Here is a 17,878-nt window from a genome sequence, read left to right as displayed (position 1 = left end):
TGTATTACAGAATTTTAGAGCATAAACAGACCTTAAAAATCAACTAGCCAAAAGCCATCTAGTTTTACTGGGATCAGTGAATGCACTGAAATTGTTTATAAGACTGTGTGTGTGGGGGGGTGTGTGTGTGTGTGCGTTTTGCTAAGAGGAGAGTCTATAGCTGAATTTCATGTGCTTGTCCACTCTCTAAAGCCCTAAAAACAGTTGAGAATGACTGGGCCACTCTAAGCCTCTCATTTGTCAGATGAGAAAGCAAAGGTATGAGGAGAAATACCTTTGGGCACACAGTTCTTCTGGGCCAGGGCCAAGGCAGGAAGTCGAGTCTCCCAGTCCCCAACTTTTTCTGTGACACCTTGCTGCACACTCTATATGGAGATTATGTTACATCCCTGCACACCTAGGGGGCCTGCATCACGTGAGCTGGGTGCAGTGCAACCCATGTGGCGTTTAGAGTCAAGGCCACAAATTGAGATTTGGCCCTGGACTCACCAGTTGGGTGACCCTGGGCAAGGTATTCAATGCTGGCCTCAGTTTTCTCTTCTGTGAAATTGTGAGGAATAAGAGCTACTCACAGAGTTTTGAGAGGACACAGGGAGATGATGATGCACATGCGTACCTGGGTACTTTACAACCTGCAAATTGCTGGGGAGTTGGAGCTTTCATCATGGCCCTGGGGGACCTGCAGTAGGGGAGGCACAGTGGAGACGTGTGGCAGCATTAGGTTCAGCTACCACCTTGTATACACCAGACATCTCCAGCCTCCACCAGAGCCAGCCTCCCTGTGCTAATTAGTCCTCTCCACTGGTTTGATAGCAAAACACGGTCATTAACTTACACATCTCCCAAACACCTGCTGACAAGCATTCTCTTTATGATGCTATACCTAGGAAAAAGAACATATAATTCTTAGAACTTCATAATAGGGGTTCTGTTTTTGTTTTGTTTTGCTTTATAAAAATTTTTTCCAAAAGGAAATGGTATGCTGTAACATTGGAAGGATTGTGATAAACTATGTTTTTTTTTTTAAAGAAGTCTTTTGAAACTTTTTTTTTTAAAACTATCTGGCAGTACTGCATTTTAAATTGGTCCAAAAACTTCATAGAGAGTTCACCAATTCATACTATTAAGCATCTTGGAAAAGCCACAAATCTAGGTATTTGAGAAGGAAATATTTATGAAGAGGAGTAGTTGTATATTCATTTAACACTACTTGCTATAGAGTACAATTAGACATTTCTGTTATTTAGGTAATAATACCTCACATTTGAAAAGTACTATTTAGTTTCCAAAGCACTTTTACAACATTATATTTAATGTAAAAATACGCATTTTATTTAATGCTCTCAACAGTCCTGTTAAGAAGGAATGGTTATCCTCATTTTTAAAATGAAGGAATGGAGGTTGACTGGCTGGAGACCCACACTTAGCATCAGCAGGGCTGGGACTTGACCCCACTCTTCGGACATCCATCCCTCTCTCAGAAGCTGCAGCGTCACTGGGAAGACTCTGGTCCTATAACAAATGATTATACTCAACTTGATTTTTTAAAAGAATATGATTTTTTGCAATTTGTATCATTCCAATATATTGAGTCAAAGGAAACATGGAGAATTACTCAGAGGATGAATGAACAAAAGGAAAAATAATAAGGCAAAGCCAAGGTAATGAAAAGAGGACAGGCATAGTAGAAGGCAAAAAGAAGTGAGTTGTTCATGGGAAAACAAACAGTGAACAAACTCAACAGCAACCTCAACAGAGAAAAGCAATAGGGAAGCAGGGAGAGAGAAATGAGCACAATGGCAGACAAACACCCAGCTGTCGCCAGGCACTCTGGGGAGACAGGCGCATTAGGGATGTATACAGTCAGTCGTCCCTCAGTATCCACAGGGGACTGGTTCCAGGACCCGCTGAATACCAAAATCCTCGATACTCAAGTCCCTTCTATAAAATGGCATAGTACCTTTGGCCCTCTGTATCTGGGGGCTCCAAATCCACCCAGAGATCCAAAGTTGGTTGAATCTGCAGATTTGGACCCCTTGGATACAGAGGGCCGACTATATGATCTTCCAGTAGGAGATTCTGGTCAGTTTACGAACGAACTAGCTCATTTCAAATGTCCCCCGTGATAGGATATCTTGAGGCTTATCTATCCTGCACTCTACGTACCCCATCCAGGACCAGCTGGATCCCAGTGGGCTGGAGAGTTTGAGCTCCCTTGCTCACTAGTACCTGGGATTGGAAAGTAGAGTGATGCTGATCTGAGCCCTAAGATTGAAACTTGTTGCTTAGCAAAAGAGAACCTTGGTGTTTAGAAATAACCAGACCACAATTCTCTGAACCACACACCCAGCGTCATCCTGAAAAGGGCAGTCTGTCTGTCCATCTGGCCCCTTTCTGCCCAGGTCACAAGGGCATCTGGGGAGCCTAGACCTGCTGTAACCTGCTCTGTACTTGGGAATTAACTCTGTACAAGACTGTACTCCTTCCTGTTTACTATCGTTTCTTCCTTTTGAACAACTTTCACACTTCAGTTCTTTGCTCTGCTCCTGGTAGTAAGCATCGTTGCTGTGAAATTTCCAAAGATGTGGACATGAACAGAGATGTGTATACATGCCCCCTGGTTCCTGCTCCCTTACACTCAGTCGTCCCTTGGATGCTGACCCAAGTCAAAAATCCATCCTCAATTTAACCATCTTCCCGCAGACAGATTTGTCATGGCCTTCCTTTCGGTGGAGAAAGTCCACTATTCCTGAGCCTGTGGTTTAAGCTCCTCCTCTGCCCCCTCCCCTGTCCCTACTCCCATCTCAGGGCTTCGGCACCCCAGCAGCAATGCAGCTGAACCCTGCCCTGGGGCAAATCACCTTATTTGGAGAGTAGGGTTGCCAGATTTAGAAAACAAACAAAAACAAGAAGCCTGGTTAAATTTGAATTTTAGATAAATAATAAACATTTTTAGTATATGTGTGTGTTAGTATAAGTTGTTTGTCTGAAATTCAGACTTAACTGAGTCCTATATTTTATCTGGCAGCTCCCCTCGGGAGAGCACTCAGTGCCCTTCCAGGAAGAGGTCTGGAGATGGTCAGAGCCCTGTGCTGCAGAGGGTCTTTGCCATGGAAACCGGCCTGTCCTGTGGTGGGCTCCTAGGTCCCTTAGAAGCTGGCCTGTTTCTAAGAACGAAGCAGATTCCACTTGATCTTTCAGGCCCAGACCCATCTGAGGCCCAGGGAGCACCAAACCAGATCCCTCAAAAGTCTTCCCACCTAGTTGCAGTTCTTTCCAAGTATCCAACTCTTTTTATTTTTCTCTCTGCCAGGATTTCCTGCAACTTTCCAAATAAGGCCCCAAAACATTGCAGATAATTCAAACAATTTGCCTACCCTGTCTCCTCAACAGGATTACTGGTTGCAAAATAAATGAAATCAGTGTTGTTTACAACTCATCATCCAAAATTATTACTCATTTTGGGCAAATGGCTGTTGGTAAAACTAGTCTGCCATATTTTGAATCATTCTTTTCCATTCCTTTCAAAAACTAAAGCTGACTTTGCATTTTCAAATGAAAACAAATCTTAAGCCTTTTGGATTCTTTCTGTTTTGTCCTTTGTGGGCTCGCACGCAGGCTTCTGTGCAACTCTCTCTGGGGACTGTGGGACTCTGTCTTTCACGGAAGAGGGCACAGGTGATCATTAAACAAAGCTAGGCGTAAAAATGCCCTTCTTCCAGTTCAACTTGCACCAGGAAGCATTTAAAAATATTTACTGTAGGTGGTACATGTAACATTAAAAAAAAGTACCTGCTGTTAAAGTCTGAAAGAAATAATAAGAAGAGCTACTCTTTTCCAAAATTAAAATAATCTTTGGCATAGATTTAATCCTATAATAATATATGCTCTTTAGTATGGTGGAAGAACAAATACAATCTTCCACAGTGCAGTTACGTTTTACACAAAGATTTACACTTTCTTCTTGATTTTATAAATATTTGGTCTCATATTCCCCTTTTCCTCCTATTTCCCTTACTTCTCCTGAAACTTGAAAGGGTAAATATTAAAGTGCATTTGCTTCTGTTTAAATATGAGTCACAGGGCTTACCAGGAGCCCTCCCCTCTGGAAAAATAGGTGTAAAGTCCTGCAGTTGAAATCAACTGTAGCCGCACTTGGTCCTCACTTGATGTGGCAGAGAACTGCTTGATGCAGAAGTCCAGTCTCAGTTTCTTTAGAACAGAAGACCTGGATCATTTCAACCTGGAGAAAAGAGGACTGAAGCTCCGTTCTGTCTTCCTTCCCTTCCCCTGCCCCAGTCTCATCCTGCTTCTAGTTTAAAAGCTTCATTTCCTATTTCCTTACATGAAGCTGATAATGTACCATCATATGAGGACAAAAAAGAGTTAAGTGCCTTCCTTGGATTTTCAAGTTTCCCTCCCACTGTCCAGGGTTTAAATTAACCAGCCATTTTTCCTCAATACACACACACACACACACACACACACATGCACACTCTATCTGTGAACATTTGTCTAGTTATTTTCTGAGTTCAGTTGTTTTAACCTTGAAAGTAGAATAGCCACCTTTATCATTAGGAAATTTGTAGCATTAGGTGATGTCAGGGGAGTTTTCCTGGCAAAGATCACTTGAATGGTTGAGCCTAAACAAATAGAAAATAGTTATAACTCATGGAAGTGATTCCATTTGGAAGAAGGCGGTCATTTATGGATGTGTAGTACTTCACACACAAGATGGGCCCTACTCACCTACAAACATAAAGATCATGCTTTTGAATGTTCTCTCACCCAGGCTTGAAACCTGGGGGAGCAGGGGTTACAACAAGGCTGGATGGGCTCGGAATGCTCTCATTACCCCGGTACAGAGAAGAAAGCCCTGGAAAGAAACTCAGAACCTTACCCATAGTTGAGACTGCTTTAACTGCCTAAACTAATTACTCATAGAGCAAGAGATTCAGCTGTTTTTAATCTGCCCAGTTCAGATAAAGAGATAAACTTATTAGGTATTAAAAATTGTAACATTTAATGGGTGAAAGTCACAAACAGGCTACGTAGAGGATCAGGATTGAAAAAGAAATGCTTATAGATCCTACTTAAATTGAATAACTTTCCCTACTTTAAAAGTACGTTACCAAAAGTAGTTTTGTTATTTTCTTTAATTTTGGAGGTGAGGTCTGGACTCAGTTTAGAAATGGCCAGAATGTCAGACTCTGCAGGATTCCACTTTCTACACTCAGAGGAAGCAGTATTTTTGTGGTACTGGCCCAGATCCGTCTTACCTCAAAGACTATAAGTGATGTGACACTGTATTTGGGAGATTCCTGGGATAAAGAGCATCAGGAAGGCGCATCATGACCAGTGGTCAGTGGGCTCGACCGTAAAAAGCCACAGCAGGGAACAGCTATGGCCTTTATGGACTTTATCGTTTGGTTATTACACTTTACGATAAGTAAGATGTGGGCTACAAAAGGCAAGAAAATTCGGGGTTTTTTACTCATGTTTCATACCCTACATTCAATATTTCTGAGAGGTTTAAAGGAGACATTTTAAACTAACCCCTTTTAAAAATTCATTATAGTTTGAACTAATTTGTGAAAAGAGTAGCATTGTTATCTGCATTTTAAAGATAGATGTGGAGCCTCCTGGAGGTAGATAAGTACTTTCCATGTAGCAGAACTACGGAAAAGTCTAAAGCTTGGTCCCAGGTGTAGTTGGGCCCATGCCTTTCAATTCTAACAACTGCAGTACAGTTGTAACAGAAGCGGTTACTGAAGGTGATTAGCAAACCGGCTAACATTTTGTGCCCATCCCTGTAGAGTAATGTCCAACAACTCTGGATATTGAGCTGTGTGCAGAGTTTAGCTCTGTCTAGGGTTAGGGGTAGAATGTCAGCAATAACAGGCACTTTGAGAATCTTTGGATTCGGTTGGATTGAACCATATGAAGGTGCTAACATTCAACTTGTTTGAGCTACAGAAATGGCAGTTTCATATGACTCAATGCATACCACTCATTTTAAATTTTTGGCACCAAGTCACAAAAAGAATAGGTGAATTTTTTTGTATTTTATTAAGAAAAGTGTTAAACGAAACAAGTATTGAGGAACTCCTACAATGAACTCCTAGATACGTGCCACCCCAATTCAGTTATCAAGATGCTGTCACCCTTCCTTCACTGATCCTGCCACCCTTTTTTTGTGCTGAAATATCTTAAGTAAATTCTAAACCTCGGTCACTTTGCCCCTACGTTGTAAATATATATATATATATATGTATATATGTGTATATATATAATCAATTCTAAAAGATGAATATTTTCTTATGTAACCACAATCTCATTATCACAGCTAAAATTATTAGTAATTGCTTAGTCTATACAAACATGGCCTTAAAAGTGTCTTTTATGGTTGGTTTCATGGTTGGCCATGATCCATAGTCCCCCTGTGGGATTTAGGTGTTACATCTTTAAGTCTCTTTGCGGGGCGGGGGTTGGTGGGGAGGGGGAAGCACATTTATTTCATTTATTCTTTTTTTCCCTCTTGCTGAAATGTTTTTAAAGCAAATTCTAACTACAGTTGAATTTGCTCTCTACTTCTCCACGTGGCCCCTGGCCAGCCAGCACTGCCCTCGCTGGGAGGATGCCCCTTTCCACCAAGGATGTGCTGTTTGGATTAAGTCTCTTTTTAAAAAATCTAGAACAGTACATCCCCTCGCCTCCTTTTTATTATATCCCCTCGACTTGTTGAAGAAACTAGATCAGTTGTCCAATGTTACATTCTAGGTTTATCTCTTCACTGCCACATGACGTTTTTTAGCTTAAAGAGAACCTAACCATGGCCTTTCACTCCGCTCTCCTGACCCCAAGACCAGTGCCTCACAACACATCCACAGCACGATCGTGCTGACACCGGCAGAACCCAGATGGCCAGGACCACCCCTCGACTGGACTCTGATTATAGATATCAGCATGTGTGTGTATGTATGTATGTCTATTGTGGTTTTATTACTTTAAAATAATGCTAACTTAAATTGAAGTAAACTATAAAACTGTGAAGTTTCACATGACATTATTTTCTTCAATTACAAGAACAAATTGAAAGCTGCAGTTTCAAGCAGTCTAGTCTGGAGCACCTGCACTGGGCCAGGCCCTTGGACATTACACTTTTAGGCATCACAATAAGCCTGTGAATCAGCAGCCTCACTTTACAGATGAGAAACTTGAATGTAAGGAAAATGAAGTAATCTGCCTAAGGCTCTCTGGATCCGAGTTCATCGCTCAGGTGTAAAACAGTATCTGCTAACCCAACTACCGAGCCTTTGTGCTAATCACCATTCATTCATTCATTCATTCTTGCTATGTCCCGGGCATTACACTTGGCTTTGGTGAATATCCTGCCTCTTTTGATCTGTGATCATTTTAAAGCATTATATATTGTAGCCTTTTTATAATTGCTACTGGTGAAGAACAGAGCTAGCCTCTGCCTTCTGGCTTCCTATTCTAATATTAAGTGTTTGCTACAGTTTCTGAAAGGGTGAGCTAAACCATGGCCTGGAAATCCATGTTGGCTTGTTCATGTTTTTTGTTTTTTTTTTAACACATTTGTGTAACTATATTTTCCATTATAATGGACCAATTCCTTTAGAGTTTGGAGCCACACAGAGCTCACACCCGCAGGAAACTCTGATAAGGTAGTAACTCCAGCCTGGAGGACTTCTAACTGCTGCTTGAAAGGCTTGGAAAGAGGGTAGCATCTCTTAAAATCCACGTAGGATCTTCGTACCAGCTGGGCTTCATTTCAGAATCTACTGCTGTCATTACAAAATAGCTGTTTTCTCTTTAATCTGTGTGCCACATTGCAGCAATTTTCATCAAAAATATATTAAGCCCCTGCTGTAAATTGGCCCCACATACCCTTGTCAGACACGTGAAGTGGAAAATATCTTCTTTTTTCAAAGTTTTTCCTCTCTCTAAAGCCCTTGCAGATACCAGCACTTCCTAAAGCCTCATGAGAGTCCATCATGTCTGTAAGCCAAGGATTATAACGCAAAATGAATCTGATTCAATGTCAGAGACTGATATTATCCTTTGTTTGTTAAAAAAAAAAAAGAAGAAAATTACAGAAAAGGCATTGTAGAAGAAAAAATAAAGCCGCTCCATTTCCATGTCTGATGAACTAACTGTCTGCCCAATAGAAACTAGTTTCCAGCCTCAGAGAAGAGGTTTCCATGTGCTCCCTGACACCCTATCCAAACACGGGCGTCGTAGACACCCGGGCGGGAGAACACACAGTCTCGCTTAGACGAGGCAGGTAGGTGGGCGCGTGGAGTGGGCGTGTCTGCCTGCATGAAGGAGAGAATCTGCCTTTCTGCACGCTGAGAAGCGTGGGAACACACAGTGGACTGCTCTCTCCTAGAGTAACTCAGGATTCCCCAGAAGTGTTTTCCATCCCGACAGCAGCACTACCGCGTGTTGTAAGTGGCGGCGTCAGCTTGAAACCTCATCCATGAGGGTCTGCTTAAAAGACCCAGCCTACAGCCTTCAAGACACTGCACCTCTGTGGTGGGGAGGTTTGTCAGCCTGATGCCCAGAAGCGCTATCTGTGTTATGGAGAAAAGAACAGAGTCCTTTCCTTCCTAGAAACCGTGACTTGGAATCTTTCTTCCACTTTTTTGGTTTCTTGTAAAAGCGAATACGTGAACTGTGGTGCCTTAACCATTCCCCAGAAGCACCTAGCACAAAATAGCTTTGACAATTCAACAGGAACTTGTCCCCGATTTTTAAGCCATTCTGATTTCACCCTTAAACTCACTAAAATGCATTCAAAAACATTTCATGTATAATATGCATGACGCACAAAGCATGACCCATTCAATTGAATTCAAATTTAGTTGACACCCTTATATTTTTTGTTTTTAAAAGACAACAGACACAAGTCTACATTTTAAGGAGCAGCCAAAGTTACTTGCTTTCCTTTTCAGTAAAATGTCTGTGAAATTCAGCATTATACTAGGGTGGTTGTTGGCTTAGTATTTTTTTATTACTATTATTAATGCAATTTCAAGTTAGTCTTCCAGGCTTCCCTGAATTTCAGGATGGATTATTGACATATGTGACAGGTACGATGCAAATCTTTCATCGCTTCCCCTGTGCTGTCTCACCTAACTTTGTGCGCCTGCCCTTTCTGAGCCCTGGGGAAGCAGCAATATAACTTCTGTCTCAAGTCACTTTCTAAGAGAGATAACTATATTGGGGAGGCAGAATGATTATCCTGGAAAACTTCAGCTATTTGGGAGTTTCTCCGTGTCATTGCCATGAATTCTTACCTTCTTTCAGAAAACAAGCCTTCAGGGCAGGCAGCGTCTTGGCACCTGACCCCAGTCTATTCAGCAGTGTGAAGACAGGGATAATCTTGGCTCCACTGAGGAGCAAAGGCTGTTGCAGTGCCAGCAGTGAGAGGAGAAGACAGATGTGCTCCTCCAGCATAGGACACAGATGTGCCCTCCCACCTCGAGCTACATTTTTGCCACAAAACTGGGAGCAGGAGAAGGTAGCATTTTTCCCATGGGAAGTCACTTGGAAAACTGGAAGACAGCTTTTCAGACCAAGTGGAAGCCCAAATTAGGAAGCCATCTCAGTAAGTCATAGGGGTTCATGTTACAGAGCCAAGGAATTGCTAAGCTGAAGATGGAAGTGGTGGAGTAGACATACAGGCAGGGCCAGGAACAGAGCAAGGCGAGTAAGGCACCCAGGTGTTCAGTCACGGGCAGCTCGAGTGTGAAGACACTGGCCACCCCATTGGTTGTTTGGGTTGATGCTGCTGATCCAGCCAGCTGACTCGGTGACTGGCCTCCCTCCTAACCATTCTGCATGCGACCCTCCTGGTACTGCACACCAAGTCAGAGACGAGGACAGCCGTCCCACGTACAGCATCATTCTTTGGCCAAAGACAGGTGATGACTTAGTCTATGATCTGTCATTTTAAGGAAACACAGCATTCTGGTTAATCTTTTTTTTAATGGAAGTACTGGGGATTGAACCCAGGACCTCGTGCATGGTAAACACACGCTCTGCCGCTGAGCTATATACCCTCCCTCCACAAAGATCAAGCTGTTCTGGTTAATCTTAATGGAATAACTAGAATACTGAACACTGGGGGAAAAATACTTTACATTAAAATGAAGTAAGTACAATGTAATCTCTATTTGATAATGATTTACATGTTACTTCAGGATCAGAACAAAGCCGGGGGTCATAGGCACAAACATCAGTTACCCAGGTAGGACTGTTCCTGGGGTACATGAGGACTTTCTGACAAGGAGGTCTGGCTAATGTTAAAAGATGAGTAGCCAAGATGTGCAGTGCAATTTGTTTTTTCTTTTTCCTTCAAATTAGGAAAGAAATGTATTCTCAGCACACAGCTGTAGTACTGTTGTTCTAGGGTTGTGCCCCACCAGGAGACACTCTAGGTGGAACCTGCAGACATCTTCCTGTAGATGCTTGCTAATAGCACATGAATAACCTATGCGAGAATGTGTATAATACCCTCTGCGGTTGAAGAGCACATTTCTGGACTCAGATCGTGTCTAAGCTAGGTTCTTTGGTAGAAAGCAGTAGAAACCAACTCAGGTGAACTGAAGGCCCAAAAAAGTATCGGAAAGCTAGCTGTAAGGTAGCGCACAGATTCCAGAATGCTGGAGAACCATGGAAAAGCATGAGAATAAGGGCAACTCTGGGGCTCTTTTAACAGGAAGTGGTATTTAGGCTTTTAGGATGCCACCACCAGAATGAGTCAACTCCAGCTGTTTTGGTTTTTTTTTTTTTTTAAATGGAGGTACTGGGGACCCAGGACCTCAAGCACGCTCTCTACCACTGAGCTATACCCACCCCCACCAACTCCAAGTGTTTTCCATCCTTGCATCCATCTGCTTGAGACTCAAAGACCAGGGAGAGAGTGTCTGCTTGGCCAGTGGATCATATGCAGACAGACACCTTGGAGACAGGTGTACTGGGCACCTTAACCTGACAGTTCCACCAAGTTGGTGGAACTCTGGCTCTGCAAGAGGTAATTAGGGTACCAGTACCAAAAAGGAGGTTACAGAAACTAACATCAATAAATGTCCTCTACCGAGATGTCCCACAGCCACTCTGAGTCTTCGGGTTCATGCATCTGATGTGAGCAGGTGGGGTTAGTGCTTTTTCCATGCATCTATAACTCTTAAGTTTAGGCCACATGAGTTGGGGGAGGAGGGGTAGCCCAGAGAATATAATTTAATAGGTTGCTCTTATATGAATAAATAGATATCCTTTCTTTGGAGAAGTAAGGATGGATTCTACCAGGGAGGTAATGCCACTCCTCCTTATTAGCATTCTTAAAGAAAATAGTTCTATCAGAGGAACAATTCCACCATTCAAAGAAATGTTAATAGTGTTAGTAGCTTCTAAAAATCTTGTAACAAACAAAAAGACAGGCTTTTGGCATAGTCTGGCACTGAGTACGTTGCATTAATCTTTAGTCTTCTTGCTATCTGGGTGACTTATATATACAAAGTGCGTGACATTTTTAATGCTTTATATCTGAAAATACAATCCAGAACAGAAAAGCTTGTGTAATCTTGGTTAATTCACTTAAACTCTGTGCAGTTGTGAGATAGTATTATTGTAGAATGTTGTAATTCATAGTATATTCATTTATAAGGAACAGAAAGAAGTCAGTGTTGAACAGAATTTCTTTCCTTAATATTTTAAACCTGAATTGGTGTTAGGACATCAGCTTAAATCTTTGTTCCAAAATCATCTACCCTGTGTTAAATATGCTCTTTGTAAAGGATACCATTTGCCCGTTGTTAAGGGAGGCTTGAGTACACTCACAATAGACATGTCCACATCCTTCCATGCCTTTTGCATCGCCCTCCTCCTTTCAATGTTCACCAACATTGCCCTGGTTAAGGTTGTACAGTATCTTTGAAGTAACCTCCCCTCTGATCTCCAATACTTCCTCTTTCTAAGACTCCTTTAAAAAATTGATTACATGTCACTTCTTTGGTCAGAAAACTTGGATGGCCTCCCAATACTTCAGACTAAAATAAAAACTTCTTACATGACATTCAAAGCCCTAAAGACTCAGATTCCAAGCTCCCATCCAGGCCTTGCCCCGGCTGCATCTTTACATCTCCCCACATCTGGTCTCACTGGACCACCGGCAGCCCACACCTAGACTGGATTTGCCTGCTCTTCACCTTTCTTAGTTCACAAGATTCCCTCTGTCTAGACTGTATATTTCCCTCTGCCCACCCTTGCTATGAAATGCTACCCTTCAAGGCTCAGTTCAGATAACTTTTGTGAAGCCTTCCCTGGTTCAGGCCACTTCATCCTGCCCCCTCATCAATTGTAATCCTCCCAACGTTTCTGCAGGAGACTGTGTGGTCCTCTCTTACAATATTTGACATATTCTGCCTTATATTATTTTCGGTTGTGTGATGAAAGCTCCTTTAAAGGAAAAACCATATTTCACAGCATTTCGCCTCCCCTTTGGCACTTAGTCAACTGCCTTTCACATAGTAGACTCAACAAATGAAATAAATTGGACTATATTTAAAAGAATTGTACTTGATGATCTCTAAGGCCACTTTCTAGCATTAAAAAGTCTTGGTTATATGAAGTAAACCTAAGCCAACTCTTTCTGAATTGGTAAAAATTAGATACAGCTGCAAAAACAGAGGTTCCCCACCCCCATCCTCGCCTCCTCACTCCCACAATAGTGATTTAAAAATACCATAGTTTATTTTTCTTTCTCATAAAAGAAGTACAGGAGTATGCAGTCCAGGGCTAGAGTGGCAGCTTCAGAAAGTCAAGAACTCAGGCTTCTTCCAGCTCTCTACTGTGCCATCCCTAGGTTTCGGCCCTCGAGGTCTGTAATGGCTTCTAGAGCTCCAGCCATCACAAAAGAGTTCCAGGTAAAACTTTCAAGAACAGAAGAGCCCTCTTTGAAGAAAATCTCCGAGAAGCTCCACCCATACTTTCCCTTACATCTTACTTACTTGCATCACTTACATCACTTAGTGTCTTGGCCACCTTTATCTGCAAGAGAAGTTGGGGATTATAGCTTTTTAGCTGGACAGCAGTGGGCCCAGTTAAAAATGGAGAAAATGGATACTTGATAGGCAACTAGTAGTCTTAGCTGCATTCTTTTTTTCCCCCAGCTTTACTGAGATATAATTGACAGATAACATTGTGTAAGTCTAAGATGTACAACATGTTTATTTGACACATTTCTGTATTGCACAATGGTTACCACCATAGCATTAGCTAACACCTTTATCACCTCAGGTAAATTACCTTTTTTTTTTATGGTAAGGACATTTAAGATCTACTCTCTTAACAACTTTCAAGCATCTAATACAGTATTATTACCTATAATCACCCAGGTCTTCGTTAGATCCACAGAAATTGTTAATCTTACAACTGGAAGTTTGCACCTTTTCACCAACATCTCCCCATTTCCTCATCCCTAGTCACTGGTAACCACCATTCTGCCCTGTTTCTCTGAGTTTACCTTTTACAGATTCCACATATAAGCGAGATCACAAAGTATTTGTCTTTCTCTGTCTGACTTATTTCACTTACCATAATGCCCTCCAGCTCATCCGAGTTGTTGCAAACAGCAGGATTTCCTTCTTGCTGATGACTGAGCAGTATTCCAGTGTGTGTGTGTATATCACATCTTTATTCATTCATCCACTGACAGACACTTTGGTTGCTTCCATACCAGCACCGTTCTTAATGGTCATTTTAAAACTGGGAGGATTTCATTCTATCAGTTCCTCTTCCAGCTATATAGGGGAAAGGATTGGAGACAACTTGGAGCAAAGAACTGGTGAAAAAATGCAACATGTTTATCTTTCTCTCAATATCTGAGAAAAGAAACCCAGAAATAACCATGGAAAAGCATGCAGTGAACTCATTGATCCTAGTTTCCATTCAACTAAAACTGTGAAGAAGAGGGACCCCTGTTGCCACCACAGATTCCATAGGAAGCCAAAATAGAGGGTGGCTCTACAGGAAAATTGGCTGCCTGCTAGGATTCCTATCTGAGTTTGTAATGTAATATCCCAGTGAAAGGGGAAACATTTTAGGATCATTTATTCTCAGCACAGGAATGATGGTGCTTCTTGAGGTTGAATTTGGTACCTCACCTTCAGGTGTGTTGTCATTAATTTATTGGGATCTTTTACGTATCCCTTAGCATAGCATCTTTCCAAATAGTGCTTCATTCCACACTTTTTAAAATGCACTGACTTCCAAAAGTGTGAAAGGCAAAAGCTCTAAAGCAGAGAGTTAAGTAGGAAGCTTTGAATTGGCACAGTTAATAAAAAATTAAGGATTGCTCTGAGACACTTCAGGCAAAGCTAAGCAAACTAGGGGATTGGGTAGTGTGAAAGCAGATGAAATTTAATTTGGTTAAGTATAAAATAATGCACTTTGGGAAAAATAATCTAAACTTCTCATAATCTCTGATAGGCTCTGAACTCATAGTAAAATAATTTAAGAGTCATGGCTGATAACTTGGGGAAAATATCTGTCTGGTATCCAGCAGCAATTTAAAAAACCAATAGGATGCTTGGGGGGGTTAAAAGAAAAGATAATATAGAAAATTTAAGATAACATATAAAACCTTAGTGCTATTCTGTGTCCAGTTTTGGTTATCATAGGAGATATTAAATCCCAGAGAAGGGACTTGAAAACAGTTTAGGAAAGTAGTGCGACTTGGGATTTATATAAGCTTACTGACTTGGAAAATGGCATTTTGGAAGAAAGTAGAAGAGATGAAATACAGAGAAGAGGAAGAGCATTTTAGAAAGGGATGCTTCCTCCTTGGTTCTGGTGTCCATGATAGGAGAAGGCCACACTTAGTGAATTCAACAAAAAAAAGAATGTGAAACAAGAATTTATAGAAGATGATCTTTAACCAGTGTTCCTTCAAGTTGTAGATCACCCTGTTCCAGGAGGGGACTTGTATTTGATTAGGGGGCACAGAATCACATTAACATGTGTGTCTGTTCAGCTGAGAATGAGTAAGTGAAGTGTAGGGAAATTCCCCGTGGGGTACCTGACCCAGTGGGGCTACAGAATGGGGAAGGCTCAGCTGAGCGCTGCCTGCAGCCCGGGAGAGAAAACGCAACCAAGAGGCTCGGCAGCCAAACCCAATTAAGTCGTGTCCACGTTTCTCTTAGACACAGAATATTTATTTTTCCTCTGACTGTGCTCTCATGATTCAGCGCTTCCTACAGCACCAGTTGGCAGGGATACTTCCGAAAAGCAGAGGGTGTTCAGACTCTGCCAAAGGACATCTCTGGATGGATGAGAAGCAGGGTGAGGAAGCAAGGCTAGGAACACATATCATCTCCCTGAAATCAATACATTGTGCTCGCTTTCTCCAGTGGAAACTGTACTAGCATTAACCTGGCCCTTGACCCCGCTTTAACCTCACCTCCTGAAACACATAATCCTGGGTTATCCATTTTCCAAATATAAGTAACTGCTGAGCCGTGCTTCCTGCTGGGAACACAGCCTGCCCAGGGACACAGCCTGCCCAGGGACGGCAGGACTGTCGTATTGACAGATATGTCTGTTACCAGCTGACACCTTGGAGAACCGATTGATTGGTTCAAACAAAAATCTAGAGATTTATTTGAAGGGCCAGTGAGGTCCTTTACAGCATTTTCTCAGTTCAAGATGTCAGTTCTGCCTTAAGAACAGGAAGCCAGAGAGCAGCCACTCTTTTACAGGTATTTTGCCTGACAGAAAACCCAATTTCTACCTAATCTCTGTGAAATTAGCATCTGGGCTGAGATGTATGGGTCTTCTTAAGACAGATCACTGAAAATGATGCTTGAAATCCTCCAGATACTGTGAAATGCCCCCCTTACCCCTCTATTGTTTCTCACATCCTTGAAGCACACTAGTACTCATCGTCCCTGTATTAGTTTGCTCAGGATGCTGTAACAATGCACCACAAACTGAGAGGCTCAAACAACAGAATTTATTTCCTCACAGTTCTGGTGGCTGGAAGTGCATGATTAAGCATTAATCTCTTCTGAGAGACAGTCTCCTTGGCTTGTAGATGGCCATCTTCTTCCAGTGTCTTCACAAGTTCTTCCCTCTGTGTGTATCTGTGTCCTAACTGCTTTTATAAGGACACCAGTCATACTGGATTAGGACCCACCTGAAAGGTCTCATGTAACCTTAATTACCTCTTTAGAGATCCTGTGTCTAATACAGTCACATTCTGAGGTACAAGGGGTTAGGACTTCAGCATATGAATTTGGTGGGGGACACCATGCAGCCCAAATTAAAAATCAGGATTTAGTGACATTCCGTGGTCCGCGTGGCAAGTAACTATTGGAATTGAGATTCACAACCCCCAGCCTTCTCACAGGCGTGAGAGGCTTGCAAACCACAAGTTGGTCCCCACTCATTTGTCAATCAAGGAGCTTTCTTAAAACACAGAGTAGTTCTGGGACTAAAAACCCTCAGTAGCATTTTTAATTCAGGAAATCCATTTGTTTTATCACAGAAAAAGCAAAAATCAGTGAGGAGCTACGTGAACGAGGGGACAGATCTCTCCACACACCGCCTCGGGCGCTGGGTAGCCATATTGTTCTTGCTGGGTGATAGCTTTCCAAACAATGCTCTGCAGTGTGACACCAGCTGAGCAACAGCCCAGCAACCACATGCAGCCTGTTCTTGTCAGTGGGCATCACCGTCTTCCATACAAAAATAAAAAGCCGCATTTCCTGCCCAATTCACTCATCAGGAACACTCTGATCCCAGACCAAGTCTTGGTAACCATTTTATTCCTCCTCACAGCCTTTCCAGGGGAGTTAGGACTACGGCTCCGCTGTCGGTTTTACTTTCTGCCCAGAGCCTGACTAGAATGAACTCTGCTGTTTAAATAGCAAAATTTCATCCATGCTCTTGATATCAGGATCCAGCTATGCCTGGGAGAGCCCAGAAGCTGAGGGGCAGCTGATGTGCAGACAACGGACACCCCAGAGGCATGTGGCAGGGTGGCTGTCCTTTAGGAAGCTGGGTGTCAGCTCTGGGCTCCTAAGCTTTTGTGTCCAAGGTAGCCTTCTAAACCTGTCCGATATTTCTCTGGTGGCAACAAAGAAATGAAGCAAGAGAGCCCCTCAGGCCCCGATTTTAGAAGCCCCCACTGATCAGAGGCAAAAAACAGAGGGCTACTGCCTTGGCCAACCCATAGCCCGAAGTGAAGGCCCTAGAAAAATGGAGAAAATATGGCACTGGGGAACTAAATATGAACAGGCAGGAATTTTAAAAAGCAGTGCAAACGTGATTCCTCTGTAAGGAAGGGAAAGAGATCCTGGAGAAAGGAGATACGCACGCACACACACGCACACACACGGGCACACACACGTGCACGCACTCACATTCACAACACACAGGAAACATTGGTGTTCATGCAGTAGCCGCCTAAGGCCATACAGAAATATTCTTTGCAAGCAGAAGTAAATTGCACTAGGAAGAGAAGAGAGAAGGGGTGGAAAGGGGGCCCCAGAGCCTCCTAGGTAACCCTGGAGCCCCCTAACCAGACACTGTGCTTGCGCACATGCAGTTGGCTCGTCCTATCACTCGCCAGGATTGCTTGGAATGCCGCTGGAGATGCAGAACGGTTTTAGCAACAGGAAATTGTAAGTGTTCTGCTTAAAATACTTCAGGCTGTGTGTGTGAGAGAGAAAGAGGGAGTCTGTGTGTTGATAAGAGGAACGCTTGTGTGGAGGCACCCAGGCAGGCTAGTGGGCAGCCGGGTGGGCATCAGGCTGGTCCGGCCTAGCTGGCTTCTCTCTGCAACAAAGCC

The 17,878-nt window shown here is 42.7% G+C and overlaps 1 protein-coding gene and 1 non-coding gene across 5 annotated transcripts in view; one reads left to right on the top strand and one right to left on the bottom strand.

Moving 5' to 3' along the window:
* Positions 1-17,878, top strand: part of MAML3 (mastermind like transcriptional coactivator 3) — a 391,314-nt gene that overhangs the window by 314,301 nt on the left and 59,135 nt on the right. The window lies entirely within an intron of this gene.
* Positions 10,017-10,088, bottom strand: TRNAG-ACC. Its single transcript has one exon. It is a non-coding gene; the product is annotated as a tRNA-Gly (tRNA).

The sequence above is a fragment of the Camelus ferus genome, chromosome 2 (genome assembly GCF_009834535.1).
Source record: "Camelus ferus isolate YT-003-E chromosome 2, BCGSAC_Cfer_1.0, whole genome shotgun sequence".
In the NCBI taxonomy this organism is placed as follows: Eukaryota; Metazoa; Chordata; class Mammalia; order Artiodactyla; family Camelidae; genus Camelus; species Camelus ferus.
The sequence above is the reverse complement of the archived record's forward strand: the minus strand, read 5'-3'. Positions and strand labels throughout refer to the sequence as shown.